At 39.3% G+C, this 7973-nt stretch overlaps 2 pseudogenes; both read left to right on the top strand.

The window, feature by feature from the left end:
* The first annotated feature begins 2355 nt into the window (after nt 1-2355).
* Nucleotides 2356-3645, top strand: LOC109392367 (elongation factor 2 pseudogene; annotated as a pseudogene).
* Nucleotides 3646-3941: 296 nt separating this feature from the next.
* On the top strand, nt 3942-5039 carry LOC109392366 (decorin pseudogene; annotated as a pseudogene).
* Nucleotides 5040-7973: the final 2934 nt, after the last annotated feature.

The following is a 7973-nucleotide window of genomic DNA, read 5'->3' as shown; positions in this document are numbered from 1 at the left end:
TTTTCTTTCACATGCAAGCCTTTAATATTCAAAAAGACCTATTCATTACCCACACTCTATAATCTACTTATCTCTGGTTGTAATCATCAGGGTCCAGTCAGAAGACAAAACCTACACAAGTTATTTTAATAGGGAGAATTTCATTAAAAGAATTGCTACCCAGGTATTAGAAAACTGAAAAGGCAAAAATGAACACTAAGGTATTACAGAGGTAGTAACTATAGCTGCCACTTTAAAGCTGAGGGAACAGAGGGAGAGGATAAAATTATTATAACTTAGGAGCTTGCGGAAGGGATAATACAACGTTGAGATTCAGACCACTGAGGAAAAGATGTAGTTTTGCTAGTACCTCAGGAGCTTGAAAGGGAAACTTACTAGACTAGGACACACACCCCTGACACGGTACTCTGAGTATTGCTAAACCAGTACAGCAATAGAACAAAAGAAAGAAAGGAGGGAGAGAGGGAAAAGGAAGGAAGGAAGGAAGGAAGGGAAGGAAGGGGGGGAGAAAAAAAAGAAATTTCAATAGAACTAAAATGATGGAACTATTACTTCATTCGGTCAGGCCACTATATTCCTCTTAGAGACATGGTGACAACCATGCCACAATGTAAATTTATTAACCTTTCCGTGAACTATAGGATGCACTTTTTTCATAAGTTCCTACTGTACTAGGTGTTACCCAATCCTTGCTTAGGTAGTTTACAGTGCTGGATTACAATGTATCCACAAAAAAATGTTCATGTTTACTTTTGATTATTCTGAGATTTTTTTTTTCCTTTTTCATTCCGTCATTCAAAATACATAGTTTCCCCCAACTTAATTCATTTAGAGCACTTCGGTGCTCATTTGCTGGGTCCTCACCTACCCTAGATTTTACTTTCTCTTCATGTGTTTGATGATAAAGAACAAAGAAGCAAACTAGATGTTAATTCATTCAAATTTATCTGAAACTTTTTCCCATGAAGTAGACCTCTCTTTCTTGTTCTTCCTCACTTCTGACCACAGCTTTCAAACATAGTTTTTGATGTCCTTCACATCTTTTCCCAAGTCCACTTCCATTCTGTTAATGTAATTTAGTGGTTTGTGCTCCTCTTTAGACCTCATTTTTGGCTAGAAGTCCTTACATCCACATATCATATATTTATTATTAAAGACTAAATATTTTTTCCTAATATCATTCTAGAAAGGTGACAGGGAGAATTATAACCATGAAGGTATGGGCAGGCTAAACTCTGTAAAGATAGACCTAAAGTTATGGTCAGGTGTTTCAAATTCAAATGAGAGAAATTAAAGCAGACACATTTAATATGAATGTCCTGATGAATTTTTATTTCATTGATTTGTATACCAAACATGACTGAGAACACAGGTCAGATCCTAATGTAATTGGTTTGTGCTAAGGCCCTGGAATATGTTTTGGGTTTTTTTTTGGGGGGGGGGGCTTCCAGGTGATTCTGCTATGCACCCCAAATTAAAAACCACAATTTTGGAGTATCTCAAATCATTCTTTATAGAAAACCCCCTTTATTATATCTAATCTCAAAAAGTCTTTACCCTAATAACTTAAGAAAGACTCAGATTCTATCCAAATGATTCTAAATAACATTTCTATCTTGGATAATTAACAAAATTTGTCACTTAGAATAATTCCTTACTGGATAAAGTATTAAAGTGGAACCATATGCTATGGAAGTGCTTGGTTCTTTAGTTTAATAGTTCAAAAATTAATGAGTGCCTATCTGCACTAGACAATGAATATGCAGGTGATTTGTGTCTCAGCTTACTATTTTGTAAAAAAGAATAAAAAACACTTCTCATAGTTTGAGTACTAAATGAGAAATATTTATAGAAAATATAAATACTTATTAAATAGTAACTCCCTGCCCTCTAAATATATATGGCCAAACAGTATTGAAATATAAGCTTTAGCAGATGTAAAATTTCCTGTTTTAATTATTTAATACTACAATACTACAAGCATACATTTAGTAACAGACAATATAGAAGCACTGCAGGAACAGAAAAGGCTATCACGTGATTCTTGTCCCCAAATAATGCAGTCTCATGTGCAATGGAAAACAATGAAAGGTTAGCCTCTTTTCTGAGTCATATTTTCATACACTTCTTGGAAGTCCTCAATTTTGGCATTTGAATTAGCGCTACCTGTAAAACAGCACTAATCACCCTCCATCGCTGGGACAACCCCAGTCATGTTGGGGTCAGACTGACCACAACTGCTGTGTCACCCACACATCTATGACATCGTTGGCATGTTCCTGAGAGATGGATGCCCAAGGTTAGGACAGGAGCTCAGGTATACAACATAAAGATTCAATATCTATACATCATGAAATGATCACCACAATACACACGCCCAACCATACACCAGGGAAGATAGAGGACCTGTACCTGTAGCCAATCGAGAGAACAATCCTTATGATGGGCCACTACATGGAACCCATCAGAGACATGCCTTGCAGGAACATGCAATCCTGGTGGGCACTGACCAGTTCCTGATGAAAACCGCCACTGGCACCACATTCAAACATGTCCACAACATGCAGGTTATAAAGTTCAGCATGAACCCCATCATTGGGGTGGACGCCAAGAACCTGGGAGACTTGCCCACGCTGGTAGAGGGTCTGAAGCTCCTCTTGGCCAAATCGGACCCTATGCTGCAGTGCATCACTGAAGAGCACGTCATCTCAGGGACCAGTAAGCTGCACCTGGAGATCTGCCTGAAGGACCCAAAGGAGGAACCATGCCTACCTTACCATCGGGAAATCCCACTCAGTCTTTTCCTACCCTGAGACCAACAGCGAGGAGTGGAACATGCTCTGCCTGTCCAAGTCCCCCAACAAGTACAGTCGGATGTACTTGAAGGCGCAGCCCTTCCACAATGGCCTGGCCTACGACACTGTCAAGGGTAAGGTGTCTCCACTGCCGACAGCTCAAGCAGCACCCACAACCTGGCGGTCAATACAAGTGGGAGGTACTGAAGCCAGCAGGATCTAGTGCTTTGCCCCTGGTGGCACTGGCCCTATCATCCTCACAAACATCACCAAGGATGTGCAGTACTTCAGTGAAATCAAGGCCAGAGTGGAGGCTGGCTTCCACTAGGGGCGCTGCGCGTGGAGAACGTGTGGGGCATGCGCAACGAGGTCCGCGATACAGCGCTGCACACAGACGCCACCCAGATCACTCCCACAGCCTGCGCTGCCCCTATCCCTGCCTGGCGACTGCCAGCTCTGCCTCCTGGAGCCCACACACCTTGTGGAGATGCCGTGTCCAGAACAAATGGTGGGTGGCATCTACGGTGTCCTGAGTAGGAAACGAGGCCACATCTTGGAGAAGTCCTGGTTGGCTGCCCCTCCCCTCCCCATTCTCCCAGCCCCCAGCCCCCCATGTTTATCCTGAAGGCCATCTGCCCATCAAAGAGCCTTTTGGTTTTACCTTCAATCTGAGTTCCCACACAGGTGGCCAGGCCTCCTTCCCATGATGTGTGTTCAACTGCTGGCAGATCCTGCTCAGAGATGCGTGGGACAACAACGGCTGCCCTAGTCACGGGGTGGTAGAGATGCACATGCGCAAAGGCCTGAAGGAAGGCATTCCAGCCGCGACAACTTCCTGGACACATTGTAGGCAGCCCTCCACGCACACCTCGCCTTCCTGGGCAGGTGGGCGGGACTCAGTGCGGGATACGCATCAGGCCAACCCAACCATCGATCCACAGCAACAAACCCTCACATTCTCCTCACACCTTGAGCTGCCCAGATACAGTGATGTCTCACCTAATAGATTTCTGGGGGCCCACTGTGTGCCATTGCTCAGCATAAATATAAAAAGAAATGGCATCATTACATCTCTGCTTTGAGGGCTCCTGTGGAAAATTTCCAGATTAAAAGGTTCCTCAGTTGTGAAAATACATGAAATAAATCATGAAGGCATCTATCATCTTCATCCTGCTTGCTCAAGTTCCCAGGGCCAGACCTTTTCAACAGACAAGCTTATTGGACTTTATGCTAGAAGATGAGGCTTCCGGGATAGGCCCAGAAGAGCACTTTCCTTACCTTGAGCCTATGGGAACGTGTGTCCCTTCCTCTGTCAATGCCATCTTCTACAATAGTTGTCCAGTGTTCTGATTTGGGTCTGGACAAAGTGCCAAACGATCTTCTCCCTGAAACTACACTGCTGGACCTGCAAAACAACAAAATAACCGAAATCAAATGGGGACTTGAAGAACCTTCATGCACTGATTCTTGCTAACACCAAAATGAACAAAATCAGTCCTGGACCATTTTCACCTTTGGTGAAATTGGAATGACTTTGTCTGTCCAAGAATCACCTGAAGGAATTGCCAGGAACAAAAATGCCCCAAACTTTCCAGGAGCTGCGTGTCCATGAGAATGCGATCACCAAGTGCGGAAATCTGTGTTCAATGGAGAGAACCAGATGATCATCATAGAACTGGGCTCCAACCCACTGAAAAGCTCAGGAATTGAAAATGGAGCCTTCCAGACAATGGACACTCTCCTACATCCACATTGCTGACACCAATATAATAACCTCCATCCCTCAAGGTCTTTTTCCTTTCCTTACTGAATTACATCTTAATGGCAACAAAATCACCAAAGTTGATGCAGCTAGCCTAAAAGGACCGAATAATTTGGCTAAGTTGGGACTGGGTTTCAACAGCATCTCTGCTGTTGGACAATGGCTGCCTGGCCAACACTCCTCGTTTTGGGGAACTTCACTTGAACAACAACAAGCTGCCTGGTGGGCTGGCAGAACATAAGTACACCCAGGCTGTCTACCTTCATAACAACAATATCTCTGCAACTGGGTCTAACAACTTCTGCCCACCTGGATACAGTACTAAAAAGGTTTCAGGTGTGAGCCTGTTCAGCAACGCAGTCCAATGCTGAGAGATCCAGCCATCCACCTTCCAATGTGTCTATTTGCACTCTGCCATTCAGCTCAGAAACTGTGACTCCCAAGAAAGCCCTCATTTTTATAACCTGGCAAAATCCCATTAATGTCATTGCTAGGGAGGGGAAAAAAAAAAAAGAAAATGAAAGCTAGATATTGGAAACCTAACTGCAATGTTGATGTTTTCCTACATGACTTATTATGCATAAAGCCAAATTATGCAGTTTAAATAATTGCCTACAATTTTTTTAAAAATCGCCTGCCATTTTCAGAATCCTTTTTTGAAGCTTTCTGTTGCTTTTAACAGAAATGAAGGTTTCTGAGCTATTGAAGATATTCTTATTTCTCTAAATGTAAAATTTGGAGTAAACATGTATGCTAACAATTTAGTAAACCTTTTCTTTTTTAATCTTCAGAAGGAATCAAGTTTAAAAAGTATCAATCTTCTGTAACTCAGAGTGGATAGTGCCTTTTGACATAAAATTAATAGTCAAACTCTAGCTCTGTAATAATCCCCATTATTACTGGAAAAGCCTCATTTTAATATGTAAATTTTATATATTAAATATGTAAATAAAAATTAAATATGTAAACAGGCTATGTAAAAATTTTGCTAATGCCATTATTTTGAAAAAAATAAATTCACAAGTTCACATTCAAGAAAGAAAGAAAAAGAAAGGGCATATGTGTTTATTTCCAGATTTCAGAGGCAACAGAAATGCCCTTGTAACAGGGATTTACTTGGCCATTGAGGGTAGGAAAGGGGATGGGACACCAACGCTTTTTCATTTCTTCAGAGGAGAATGCAAATGTCCCACATAAATTTAGAATAAACTCATTAATAGGACTAGAAAAAAAATAGAGTCCCATAGAAATGATGTTCATTTATGACAGGATTTAACCTATAAGAGAGTATATTTTTCCTCATTTGTTGTTGTTTTAATGTATTCTTTAGCATATTTATAAATACAGTAAAACCTTGGATTGCGAGTAACTTGGTTTGCAAGTGTTCTGCAAGACAAGCAAACATTTCTATTAGGTTGGTGCAAAAGTAATGGCAAAACTACTATTACTTTTGCACCAACCTAATAATACACTTTAACTTGGTAAACGAGTGATGTCTTGCCATATGAGTAGTTTGATTCCAGAACGAATTATGCTCACAAACCGAGGTGTTACTGTATACCTTTTATCCTTCAACTCTTAAGCCTTCTTTTGTGCTCTTCAACAACTTAAGAGACAAAGTGTCACCTTCCTTAAAGCTATTTTGATATTTACTCTTCTTTACAAAGTTCTCCAACTTTGTAGTCTTTAATCATTCAGATAACTTTTGTGAATTCTGCCCTCATCTTCTAAAACCTTTAATTGAAATGTAATAATCATAGAGAAAAAAATAGCTAACTAGAGAGTTAAATATACCCGACTCACACCCATTATTGGCATTACGAGAGACTTACTGGCAAAATATGCACTCATAAGCCACAAACAATAAATCTGGGAAATACCTAAAGAAACCCATAGGATGACCTGGAGTTTTGTTTTGTTTTTAATGCACACTAAATATTTCTTTACTGTTTGCTTTCTTGGAGGAACTAGACAAAACAGGATCATTAAAGTAGCCATGGGTCGTACTTTAGCATTTACTTATTCCTATGACTAATCTGAATCAATCTTTGAGTCCTCATCAGAATCTTGTTGGTGAGAATTTAAAATAGTACTTTGTAAAAGTTTGGCAGTTTCCCAAAATGTTAAACAGAATTGCCATACGAATGCAAAATTTCCATACAGAGCAATTCCACTCCTAGGGTACTGCTCAAGAGAAATGGCAACATAAGTACACATAGAAATTTGTACATAAATGTTCATAGCATTATTATTCATAATAGTCAAAAAGTGGAAATAATCCAAATATCCATCAACTAATGAATGGAAAACAAAATATAGTGCATCCATAAAATGAAATATGATTTGGCTATAAAAAGGAATAAAGTGTAGATTCATGCTACAACATAGATGAATCTTGAAAACATTAGGCTAAGTAAAAGAAACCAGTCACAAAAGACTACAAGTTATGATTCCATTTATATGAAATTTACACAATAGACAAATCTATATTGAAAGATAGCAGATGAGTATTTACCTAGGGCTGGGGGTGGGGTGAGAAAAGATGGGGATGATAGGTAGTGATTGACAGTGACTATAGTGTTGCTTTCAGGTAATGAAAATGTTCTAAAATTAGAGTATGGTGATTCTTGCAGAATACAATCAATATACTAAAAACCATTGAATTGTGCACTTTACATGGATAAATTCTATGGTATGTAAACTACATACCAATAGAACTTTAAAAAGAAAAAGTATATATTGCTAACTAAGGTGCTATTCTCATTTACAGATGAATAAAATGGAGACTCAGAAGATAAGTGTCTTCAAGTTTTAAATTCTAGAATTTGCTAAAAGAGAACTCAAGCTCTGTGTTCAAGTCTAATGCTATTTCCACTTCATGAACATTTCCTCCCTCTTGTTGAAAATTAATCCTTTTCTACTCTGTTTCTAGATCCATTTTCATCTCAAAGAAATTATTTCTTTCCTCTATTTCTATTTTTTTCTTCTCCTGATGAGTCTTTTCTCTTAGTAGAAGTTCTCAAGTCTATTTTCCCAAGGGGAAGGGAGAACTCTTTATTTCTATGTCCCTTCAGAGCCAAGCTACTTGATAATAATCTTTATTGTCTTCACTTCCTTCACTTTCATTCTTCATACCTTCAGAATATATTTAATAAGATCACCAATAACGTACTAATTTTGTAACAAATCTTTCTTGATATTTGTTTCTTCCTTAGGTTCTGTAACACTTGGTTCCTCTCCTATTTCTTATATACAGTAAAACCTTGGATTGCGAGTAACTTGGTTTGCAAGTGTTCCACAAGATGAGCAAAATTTCTAATACATTTTAATGTGGTAAACAAGCGATGTCTTACAATATGAGTAGTTTCTTTCTGGAACAAATTATGCTCGCAAACCAAGGTATTACTGTGTTTCTT

This window comes from Hipposideros armiger, unplaced genomic scaffold (genome assembly GCF_001890085.2).
Source record: "Hipposideros armiger isolate ML-2016 unplaced genomic scaffold, ASM189008v1 scaffold_329, whole genome shotgun sequence".
NCBI classification, from domain to species: Eukaryota; Metazoa; Chordata; class Mammalia; order Chiroptera; family Hipposideridae; genus Hipposideros; species Hipposideros armiger.
The sequence above is the reverse complement of the archived record's forward strand: the minus strand, read 5'-3'. Positions and strand labels throughout refer to the sequence as shown.